This window comes from Arachis ipaensis, chromosome B08 (assembly GCF_000816755.2).
Source record: "Arachis ipaensis cultivar K30076 chromosome B08, Araip1.1, whole genome shotgun sequence".
NCBI lineage: Eukaryota > Viridiplantae > Streptophyta > Magnoliopsida > Fabales > Fabaceae > Arachis > Arachis ipaensis.
In genome coordinates, this window is record NC_029792.2 from 114,041,185 (window position 1) to 114,053,549 (window position 12,365).

The 12,365-nt window shown below is 36.3% G+C and overlaps 1 long non-coding RNA gene across 1 annotated transcript in view; it reads right to left on the reverse strand.

Annotated features, from left to right (window-relative positions):
* The window catches only part of LOC110266037, a 47,266-nt gene that overhangs the window by 17,652 nt on the left and 17,249 nt on the right, over nucleotides 1-12,365 (reverse strand). The window contains exons 2-3 of the long non-coding RNA XR_002352903.1: nucleotides 7,790-7,937; nucleotides 7,536-7,654 (exon numbers count right to left, since the gene is read on the reverse strand). This is a non-coding gene — a long non-coding RNA (uncharacterized LOC110266037). The remainder of the gene's footprint in view (nucleotides 1-7,535; nucleotides 7,655-7,789; nucleotides 7,938-12,365) is intronic.

Sequence of the window (12,365 nt, forward strand, 5' to 3'; positions counted from 1 at the left end):
TTATATATTCGATAAAAGGGGTCATCCACCCGAGTTCCAATCCGGATACCTCAAGGACATCTTGTTTAGCCTCAGTTTTTGTGACAGAGGGTTCTTGGAGAGTTTCCTGAATTAGGCTTCTATTATTCCCTCCTAGCTTGGTACTTGCTAACTTGGAGAGGGCATCTGCTCTGCTGTTGAGGTCCCGAGTTATGTGTTTGACCTCAGTCTCCGAGAACCACCTAAGGCACTCCAAAGTTTTATCTAAGTACCTTTTCATATTTGGGTCTTTAGCTTGATACTCCCCATTGATTTGAGAGGTCACTACTTAAGAGTCGTTGAAGACCACTACTTTTGTTGCACCGATTTTTTGTGCTAGTTTTAATCTGGCGATCAAGGCTTCATATTCTGCTTGGTTGTTGGAGTCTGGGAACTCAAATTTGAGGGAGACTTCTATTTGGGTTCCCTCTTGGTTGGCCAATATTATGCCTGCACCACTTCCAATTTTGTTGGAAGAACCATCCACATACAACTCCCAAGCTGTGGAGGCCTCCTCTTGATCTCCTGCATATTCTGCCATGAAGTCGTGAGGCATTGAGCTTTTATTGCTGTCCGAGTTTCATACCTGAGGTCGAACTCAAATAGTTCTATAGCCCATTGAACCATTCTGCCCGCAATGTCTGTTTTTTGAAGAATTTGCTTCATGGACTGATTCGTTCGAACTTTTATTGTGTGAGCTTGAAAATAAGGCCGTAGCCTTCGAGACGCCACTATTAAGGCATACGCAAACTTCTCGAGTTTTTGGTACCTTAACTCGAGGCCTTGTAGAACTTTGCTGGTGAAGTATACTGGATGTTGCCCAACCTCATCTTCTCGTATTAGTGCTGATGCAACAGCCTTTTCGGCTATAGACAAATATAGGACGAGATCTTCCCTGATTTTAGGTCGGGTCAGAATGGGAGGTTGGCTTAAAAACCTTTTGAACTCCTGAAAAGCTTCTTCGCATTCTGGAGTCCATTCGAACTGGCATCCTTTTTTTAGTAGAGAGAAAAGTGGTAGGGATCTCAATGCTGATCTTGCTAAGAACTTGGAGAGAGTTGTAAGTCGGCCATTCAGCTGCTAGACTTCTCTTAAACAGGTCGGGCTCTTCATTTCTAGGACGGTTCTACACTTGTCGGGGTTAGCTTCTATCCCCCTTTGTGTTAGCATAAACCCTAGAAATTTTCCAGCCTCTACTGCAAAGGTGCACTTTGCGGGATTCAATCTCATCCCGTGCGTCCTTATGGTGCTAAAGACTCGTGAGAGATCGGTCAAGAGGTCTGCCTCATCCTTGGTTTTTATTAACATGTCGTCCACATATACTTCCATTAAGCTCCCAAGGTGAGGTGCAAACACCTTGTTCATTAGCCTTTGGTATGTGGCTCCTGTATTCTTTAGCCCAAATGGCATAACCACATAGCAATAATTTGCTCTAGGCGTGATGAAGGATGTCTTCTCCTGGTCTGGCTTATACATCGGGTCCATAATAACAAGTATTGATATCCCGAGCTGGAATCTACTAGGGTAACAATATTTGGAAGAGGATATGGGTCTTTTTAGGTGCCTTGTTCAAGTCGGTGTAGTCAACGCACATTCTCCACTTGCCGTTCTGTTTCTTGACTAGCACTACATTTGCCAGCCAGGCTGGATATTTGACCTCTCTGATGAAACCGGCTTCTAGGAGGGCTTGTATTTGTTCTTCGACCACTTGAGCTCGTTCAGGACCGAGTTTCCGCCGTCTTTGCTGAACAGGTCGAGATCCTGGGTAGACTGCTAATTTGTGCGCCATGAGCTTGGGATCTATCCTGGGCATGTCGGAGGCTTTCTAGGCGAAGAGGTCGGCATTCTCTTGTAGGAGCCTTATTAGCTTCTGTTTCAAGTCTTCTTTCAAGTTGGCTCTTATGTTGGTATTTTTTCCGTCCTCTTGCTCGATCTGCACTTCTTCAGTCTTCCCTCCGGGCTGTGGTCGCAACTCTTCTTTAGCTCGGATTCCTCCGAGTTCAATGGTATTAACCTCCTTGCCTTTATCTCTCAGGTTTAGGCTTTCATTGTAGCACTTTCTCGCTAGCTTCTGATCTCCCCTGATGGTGCAATTCCCTCTGGTGTTGGAAACTTCATGCAAAGATGGGGGGTGGATACCACTGCTCCAAGCCGATTTAGAGTCGTTCTACCTATTAAGGTATTATAGGACGAGCCCACATCAATGACTATGAAGTCGATGCTTAGAGTTTTAGATTTCATCCCCTTTCCAAAAGTTGTATGTAGGGGTATGAATCCTAGTAGTTTTATGGGAGTGTCCCCCAAACCATAAAGGGTATCGGGGTATGCCCTTAACTCTTTTTCGTCCAATCCTAGCTTGTCAAATGCTGGCTTGAACAGGATGTCTGCCAAGCTCTCCTGATCCACCAGGGTTCTGTGTAGATGGGCATTGGCGAGAATCATGGTAATTACCACTGGATCATTATGTCCAAGGGAAATATCCTGCTTGTCTTCTTTGGTGAAACAGATTGTTGGAAGGTCGGGTAGTTCACCCCCGACCTGGTAGACTTCTTTCAGGTGTCTCTTACGAGATCACTTTGTGAGACCTCCTCCAGCAAACCCTCCTGAGATCATATGTATATGTCGCTCGTCCGTGGTTGGTCTTTTCGATCTTCTTCATCTCGCTTCCTTTTCCCATGATTGTCCAACCTTTTCATGAGATATCTATCAAGTCGGCCTTCTCTGGCCAGCTTTTTTATCACACTTTTCAAGTCATAACAATCATTTGTTGAGTGCCCATATAACTTGTGATATTCACAGTATTCGCTACGCCTTCCCCCTTTTTTGTTCTTGATGGGCCGAGGAGGAGGTAGGTTTTCAGTGTGATAAATTTTCCTGTAGATGTCAACTACGAAAACCCACAGAGGAGTATAAGAGTGATATCTGCTGGGCCTTTCAGGCCCGACTTCTTCTTTTTTCTGGGCTCTCTCTCTTTCTCCTTTGATGAGTGAGAGTGCCCAGGTCGCCAGCTTGGTTCTCATAGCCTGGCATTTTTTTCCATGTTGATGTACTTTTCAGCTCTTTCTTGTACATCACTTAAAGAAGTCGGATGCCTTTTGGAGATGGACTGAGAGAAGGGACCTTCTCGGAGTCCATTTACCAGGCCCATGATTACTGCTTCTGTAGGCAGGTCTTGAATTTCTAGGCACGCCTTGTTGAACCTTTCCATGTAGTCTCTTAGGGGTTCTCCGACCTTCTGTTTTACCCCCAGGAGACTAGGCACATACTTGACTTTGTCCTTTTGGATTGAAAACCACATAAGAAACTTACACGAGAGGTCGTCGAAACTGGTGACCGACCTTGGAGGGAGGCTATCAAACCACTTCATCGCTACTTTTGTTAGAGTTGTCGGAAAGGCTTTGCAGCGGGTAGCATCAGAGGCATCAGCTAAATACATCTAACTTTTGAAGTTGCTCAAATGATGATTTGGATCAGTGGTTCCGTCGTAGAGATCCATGTCAGGACTTTTGAAATTTAACGGGTCTTCTCCCCTCAAAGGGGAATATTCTCAGTCAGCGCGAGAGCTCTTACCTCGGAGGTTGGATTCTAGCCTCAAGAGCTTTTCTTCAAGCTCTTTTCATCGCTCAACCTCTCTCCTTAGGTTTCTTTCCATTTTCCTCTGTCATTTCAGTTCTTGTTCCAGCTGTTCTAACCGTCTCTAGTGGCTGTGAAGTAGCCCCATGAGGTTGGCGGCGTGAGGTTGGCGGCGTGAGGTTGCCCCCCTTTTTCTGGTTCGTGAACTTCAGAGGGGATTCCCTTTGGGTCTTTTACCCCTGAGGGGCATTCTCCATGCTGGTTATTCGCTCCTTGCAGAGTGATTATGGCTCTGTCATTGTTACCTGTGTCTTGGTGTTCTTGCTCAGATTCGGACGCGGTGTTTTTGTCCTCGTTCAGGTCGTCCACCTTCATGCATTGATCTCCCAGGTCCCCAGAAACGGCGCCAATGTTACGTCGGTAACCTGAGATAGGTGGGTTAGGCTTGTAAGATTGGCCCAAATGCAGATGGAAGATGGTCTCCGACTTGTACGCGTTCGAGAGCCGCTGTCCGAGTTGTGTATGTGAAGGAATGAGGGGGTGGTACCTGCAATGACACTCCGATGCCTAAGTTAGCAAGGGGCAAACAGGTTTAGAAAGTATTGGAACTTAGTTTTACCTGAGTGGTTCAGTATATTTATAGTGGTGATCCAATAACCACCGTTGGAGTAGTTTCACTTCTGAAGGTAGATAACCGTCCCTTTATCTTTGAGTTGTTGAGATATTGCTTCTGGAAGGGGATGAGAGATTTTAGGGGGCAGTTACTTATTTGAATAAGTGCTATCTGCCAGCTCATCTCGAGCCCGACCTCTTTGGGGAGGGGCTCACGTTAAACCCGACCTCTTTCCTGGGAGGTCGGTTAGGTGGTGAAGGCCAACCTTTGGATTGGACCTTTTTGGCTTACTTAGGCCTGAACCATAGTGTGGGGTCAAGGTATGAACAAGTTATTTTTAATATAAGTATTTATTGCTTAAACTATTTCTTCAAAAAGAACTTAATTAAATTATTTACCCAAACAAAACTTAAATCATCCAATTAATTTTTGAAAGATCACTCATTTTTTTAAAATTAATTTTAATTTTTTTTAAATTAAATTCATCTTAAAGGTTTTAAATTAATCATATGATCCTTCTATCACTTTCTTTACTAATAACATAGAATTTTTTGATATAATACGTTAAATAATATCATAGTACACATCTAATAATCTTATTTAACTATTAACATGATTAGTTTATGAAATTAAATCAAATCAATCTCAAATTAAAAAATTCTAAAGCTTCAAGTTCTTTTTTCAATTAAGTTTTGATTTGATCTAATTTCATAAATTTATTATATTAATAATTAATTAAGACTCTTAGGTGTATGTTGTAGTATCACTTAACGTGTTATATTAACANNNNGAAATAAATTTAATCATTTATTTCACATATTAAATTATTTAACTGTTCACTATTAACATGTGAATATTCTCTTTAAATTTTTGGATCTTTTTAAAAAACTTTTGGAAAGTGAAAAAAGGAAAAAATAAGTGTAAAAATAATGTGAATATGTTAGAATTGATAGAGATAAAGAAGGAGGTGATTACTAAGTTTGATGTATTGTAATTTTGGGATAATAATGCGTGGGTTTGGAATTTGTGGGATCGGAAGGTGCTTCTGGAAGTTTATTAATAATAGGGGATGATATGATGTTTAGGTTGAGTAATTATTATAAAGAGGAGAGATTGTTGTGTATAGAAGAAAATTGACAAACAATAATTTTTATTTGTGCGGTTTGCTTAGTGTATGGTGTGTATACAAGAGAAAAGAAGCTTGCTGTGTGGGAAGAGTTGAGTTTTTTTTTATCGAAAATATGTCAAGTTTCTCTTTACTACTTGGGTATCTTTAATGAGGTTGTGCAGTTGGAAGAAAAGAAAGGCACTAGTGTGTTAAGAGTAATATGGAACTGGTGGATATAGAGTTGAATGACCGTAAGTTTACGTGGTTCAGGAGTCAATCGTACAGTCGATTTGATAGAATGTTGGTGAATTTGGTTTTGTTGTTATCTTTTGGAGCATTTGGGTAAAAAAAAATGATAGAATCTTTAAGAATCAAGAAACGGGTGTTGCAAGAGTAGTCAACAGGTGGATTAGGAGTTACAAAAAGTGGAATGATATTTAATCTTTTGAGTTGGTGATAATTTTTGTCAAAGATAATTAAAAATTAATTTATTTTTTCTGTTAGTACTTTTTTATTGATGCTCCATCTTATTGAGTTGAAGTTTTTGTTTCCAAAAAAAACATGCACGGCCCTTGTTATGGTATGGACCTCAAAAACATACATACATGTAGAAGTGATTTGTGATGACAGCTGCACTGCTGCGGCTGAATTGGGAGTTGGTGAAATGACCTTGCACCAGCTTTTTCAGATGAATCTGAACGCAACAAGGGTTTGTGCTGGTGTAATTGTGATTAGTCATCTGATTAGAATGTCAATTAACTTAATTATTTTTTGGTGAGTATTGGGCTAAATAAGTTGTGGAAAAAACATGTGAAGGTAGGCCAATCGATGGGCTTCGAACTCACATAGAGGTATCACTAAAAAATACACAGTGGTCTTGATTCCTAAGGTAAGACAACCACTAAAAAATACACAGTTTTAATTCCAAAACACAAAAAAACAATAATACACAGGTATTTATCATCATCATCATCATTATACAACATCTCCAAAATATAACGTGAAATACCAAATCTTTCACAAAATATAAAAACCACTTTCTACTTTTTTTTTTTTGGTAAGTAAACCACTTTCTACTTAAAAAAGGAAAAATTACCCCAAATCATAGGTAACGAAAATGCTTCTATTTTGTATAACAACAAATTTATATGTACCATGATTTGTGATTCCAATCAAAATTTAATATCCGTAAAAAATATAGCGTTTTCCCAAACTTATATCCGAAATTGGATTTATATTCAAATTTTTTATAACCAAGGCCTTTTCACATTTTTCAATTTAAATTTAAATTTAAAGTGAATAACAAAACAACACGTAGAGTGGGTTTGGATTTTCCTTTGAAACAAATACCTAATTTTTCTAACTTTTTTAAATGTATCATTTCNGTCCATTCATGTGTCCAACAAGAGCCCATATCACCAAAAAATTGAATTTCTCTTAACATCCTCTATCTATCATCTTATATTATTTTTTTTTTATTTTTCACATTATTCCCTAATCTGTCAGACTAAGAACTAATCCGTTGCATGCAATTCGTCGCATGCAATACTAAATCCTATTTAAGGATTTGCTGTTGACCAATAAATTACTGCATGTACAAAATGAAATTCGAATTCCCAACACATACTTAATGAGGCTAGTGATATCATCTTATGTTTTATTAAGTACCAAAAAATCATATGTTTTTTCTGGCCCAAACACAACAAAATAATTATCACATCATCAATAACTATTCTCTAGTTCTTTGCACGGACAAAATTTTGCCTTTCCAGAGTGCATTTGACAAAACCGAATGTACAACAGTATACAAAGTGACCAACATTAAATTGATCACACCCATGTGTAATTCAAAAAGCCGCAACACTTATAATTCTACAAATATGGATATTTTTTGAATCTATAACTTAGAAAAATCCGAACTGTTATAGGTATTTTAAGAGTGTTATAAAAAATATTATTATATTATTGAAATATATGCTTTAAAGATAAAAGTACTAAATCCTAAATTTTTTATTCACAATCATGGAATAAGTCGTCAAAGCACTGAATATACAATTCTTCTGAATAGGAAGTGAGTAAAATGTAAAATTGACGACTTTTTAAATATTCAAAACATAAAAAAGCAAGTCGCAGAGGGTGTTGGCATAGCAAAAATCAACTTTTAAGGGATTTTTAAATATGAATTACTTATTAATTTTTAATTGTTGTTATTTCGAAGATTACCTGAAATGTTGATTTGGGCTTGAACGTGAGGTCCAGATCCCTTTATATGACAGCATCTGACTTGTTGATGTTGAGGTATCGCCTATCCGAGTTCCTCGTGAGGAGGTAGGAGATGATACCTGCAAGATACTCCGATGCTTAAGTTAGCAAGAGTTTTAGCCAGGTTTTTAGTAGATTAGAAAGTACTTTATACCTGAGGGGTGTCAATGTATTTATAGTAGAGTTGATAACCACTTTTGTTAGAGTAGTTTTACCTTTATTGATGGATGACCGTTCCCTTTATCTGTTACTTGTTTGAACAAGTAGAGCTAAGCTCCCTATACAACGTCCGATCTCCTTAAAGAGGTCGGGTAGATGATGCAGACCGACCCTCCGAGGTTGGACCTTTTATCTTTATTAGACCTGATTTTATGTTTTGGGCCAAGGTATAAACAATTGCAAACACTTAAATTTATTGTTCCTTTGATTTTTAATCAACTATTTGAGATTCATTTTCAAGTTTTAAAGCTTTTTAAAAAATAAACTTAAATTAATGAGAGACTTAATAATTTTTAACCATATACACGAGTAAATTATCAGTTTTATTTATAGAAATACACAAACTTAACAAATTAACAAAAATAAATTATATACCCATGAAAAATAGCTTCCGTGCGACAAAAATAGGAGTAGTAAACGGGCCTAAATGCGTTGGGCCGGCCCGCGTAACCCGCCGAAAAAGGCTGGCTGGGTTTTAAAATTGAGACTGCTATACTTCGAAAGGCCGCCTAACTCGCACCGCTTAAACCGCGGGTTTTGACGGGCTTTGGCGGGCGGGGCAGGCCTCCTCGGCTTGCCCAACCCATTTTTTTGCAAATGTTAATTTTATTTTTTTGTTTCAAAAAACTTGATTTTATGATTATGTTTATTACATATTTATAATTACAAGACTTCAATATTTATGAATTTAGAAATTATAATTTTTTTGTCTTTAGAAATTATAAATTTATTAAAATAGTTGCAAAATTATATATATTATTTAATATTTAATAATAATAAAAATTTGACGGGCTTGGCCCGCCAGCCTGCCGTTAGGTGGAACGGGGTGAAGTTTCAAGACCGCCTTATTAAGCGAGACGGGGTGAACTTTTGGCAGGACAGGACAGCTTTCCCTTTTGCCACCCCTAGGCAAAAATGTCCAAAAGTTAAATGAGCATTATTTTGTAATCATCTTATGTGGTCCGTTAACATCTTAGCTAATTGAACTCTAGCAAAGTTCGTCTTTTCAACTTCCCTAACTTGTTTTCTAATTAGAGAAAAAGCTTTGCTCGATTATGGCGCAACCATCCTCCCCAACCCATGACACTACGAGAAGGGCATTGATTATTGACAACCATTCCGATGCATAGCCGTTGGAAAAACAAGAGGACATCGCTAAATTATGCTAGTTTTATTTTTGTTCGAGGCTTATATTTATAATCGGTAGTTGTTTGTAAACTTTGGCATAATCTTGGTGCCAATCGGTAGTTGTTTGAGGCTTATATTATCAACGTAGTATTGTTGACAAACAAGCTGTCGGTAGTGTTGTGATAAGATTGCCTGAGGTGGATGCCCATTTTCCACAAGGCTCAGGTTTTCAAGGGGAATCATATTTAATGAAGTTTGAAAATGATGTCCATATATGCCTATAAATAGAGAACCTGATATGAAGTAATATACACAAACATAACAATAAACAAATCAATTCTCTCTCTTTCTTTACGAATACTTCTCTCTCTTTATATATATACATTACAACATATAATATTAGTAAATACATATATGAATTATTGTTATTGAGTTAATTATATTAATACTAGAGTCTTCTATTTATACATCTTTATTTTATATTTAGTATATCTTTATTTATTTTACAACACGTTATCAGCACGAGACTCTGATCAAATTTTTAAGAAGACTCAGGTAACAAATTTTCATTATGTCGAAGCTATTTCATCTTGAATTCAATGCTCTTGATATATTTGAAAACAATTATTTATCATGGATATTAGATGCTGAAATCCATCTTGATTCAATGGATCTTGGAGATACCATTAAGGCTGAAAATAATGCATTCCAGAAGGATAAAGCCAAAGCCTTGATTTTTCTTCGTCGTCATCTTGACGAAGGATTGAAAAATGAATATCTCACATTAAAAGATCATGCAAATCTTTGGAAAGACCTTGAAGAAAGGTACAATCATCAAAAGACGGTGATACTTCCTCAAGCCCGATATGAATGGACGCACTTGCGTCTACAGGATTTTAAGTCTATAAATGAATATAATTATGCAATGTTTCGAATCACCTCACGAATGAAATTATGTGGGGAAAAGATAACTGATAATGATATGTTGGAGAAAACTTTCTTGACCTTCCATGCCTCGAATGTGCTCCTGCAGCAGCTGTATCGAGAAAAAGAATTTAAAAAATATTCCGAGTTAATTTCTTGCCTTCTTGTTGCTGAATGCAACAATGAATTACTTTTAAGGAATCATGAAGCGCGTCCAGCTGGCGTAGCCCCATTTCCTGAAGTAAATGTGGAAAATCATTACCCCAGAAGAGGAAAATGGTAACAAGAAAAATTATGGAAGGAAAATGAATTATGTTCAAAAGAGAGGATCTCACCAGAAGTGGGATAAAGAAAGAAATATTGGGTAAAATAAATCAATAGAGGATAAGTGTTTCCGTTGTGGTGGAAAGTGTAATTGATTATTTAGATTTCTTTTTCAAATATTAATATTAATTATCGTCGAATTTTATATTGACCATATCTCATAATAATCTTAATTAAATTTATTTTAAGTGTTTTTTTGTTTCTCATTATTGTTGGATATTGCGTCGAATATATCTGACGGTAACTGATATTTGAAATTTTTTTTTCGAGTTGTTTTCGTTGACATTACTGTCATATTTTTTTTGTCGGTAACGACTACTCAGATTTGTCATTTTGCACATCATTTTTGTCGGATTAATCCAACAGTAATAACTATAACCGTTGATTTCGCATATGAAATTTGATAGTAAATCTGACGGTAGTCAGCATTTTTTTTGCAATGAACCTTCCCTTCTTCTCACTGTATGTGCCCCTTCTTTCTAGGTTTTCTCTCTCTTCGTAGCTCCAATCAAAATTCTATTATTGCCATTGTATTCATGGTGATTTTCTCTTCAATTTTGTTGGTTTACATTTTTTTATTAATCATATTTTTTCTATCGTTTTTAGTGTCCTTATTTTTTGACACTTTGACTTTGGGTCTAAGTGAATTTTAATTTTTTGTAAATTTTGGGGTCATTTTCAAGAGTTGTGTGCTGTTGTTTTTGCTGTTATTGACGAATTTAATAGGTTAATTTGCCCAATAAATTAGTTTCTATTGGTATTAAACATTAATTGAAATAGAGAATTATAGATTAATACAAGTGAAAATAATTTATGCATTGAAAAATGTTTCTTTTATAAATTATTGTATGCTTAGGATAGAGATTTAAGTTCTTAGAATAGAGTTGTAGAATGAGAGAGGCTAAATAATACTGTAAGGAAGCTAATTCCTTCGCCTCATAGTAATTCTTAGGAATGTTGTTTGTTTCGGAAACTTGTTCATTAACAAAGGTGCCCCACTAGTCAAATGAATATCGGGTTTGATTTGCCTCAGTCTTAATACCATCATTCTAACCGTGACAAACAATCTAGAATGAACACAATCATCAAACCTAGCTGCTTTCGGATAAATCTCTTATTCAACATTCTCCATATTACTAACACGAATTGCATTAAATATTATATTATCTCATTATATTTCCTACAGTTACCTCCCGATTAATTTCTTTCAAGAGATAACTTCTCTTACATTAGCCTTTCTTGACCGACCTTTAAACCTATTGGCTATTAATGCAAAACAATTAATCTCGTCTACATTAACTTCTCCATATTTAGTCCATATGCAAGACCAAGGCTTGAACCCATGACAGTAAAAGTGGTTGGTTATATCGCCAGCACGTAAATACTTTGTGATCGATGCTTACTAGACGGACATCTAGATACCGCTTTCGACAAAAAAAGATTTGGTGTTAAACACATACGCCACAAAAATACTCAGATTTTATTCTACCGTTGAGCGTTACTTCTATCTATCGTACATTCACAAATAATAATTTAAAATTATCGTACCACAAAGTTCAAACAACTTAAGTATTAACAAAATTATAACATTAATTTTTTTACAAAATTTTGACAGTATTTTCCTTAAATTAGAAGCATCCACCAAACAATATTCTAATTTCTTTTAGAATTAAAGCAACATAAACATCAGTGACATCAGAAATTCAAAACTTTTTAGAAAAATTATGGCTGAATTTTTTCTTAAATTAGAGGTCTCAACCAAACAACATTTTCAATTTTCACAAAGTAAATAATATCAAACAAGCATTTAACTAAACATAGGGACAGACTCAAGGGGGACCTCCCAAACAAATTTTAAACTCATATACTATTATAATAGATGCATTGTATAAAGTAAAACTTAATAGTATAGTGATAGTAAAAAAAGTTGATATTTTTTATGCATTAAGATCCAAATTTCTCTANATGGCTGAATAATTAGAGGTCTCAACCAAACAACATTTTCAATTTTCACAAAGTAAATAATATCAAACAAGCATTTAACTAAACATAGGGACAGACTCAAGGGGGACCTCCCAAACAAATTTTAAACTCATATACTATTAATACTATTATAATGTATAAAGTAAAACTTAATAGTATAGTGATAGTAAAAAAAGTTGATATTTTTTATGCATTAAGATCCAAATTTCTCTA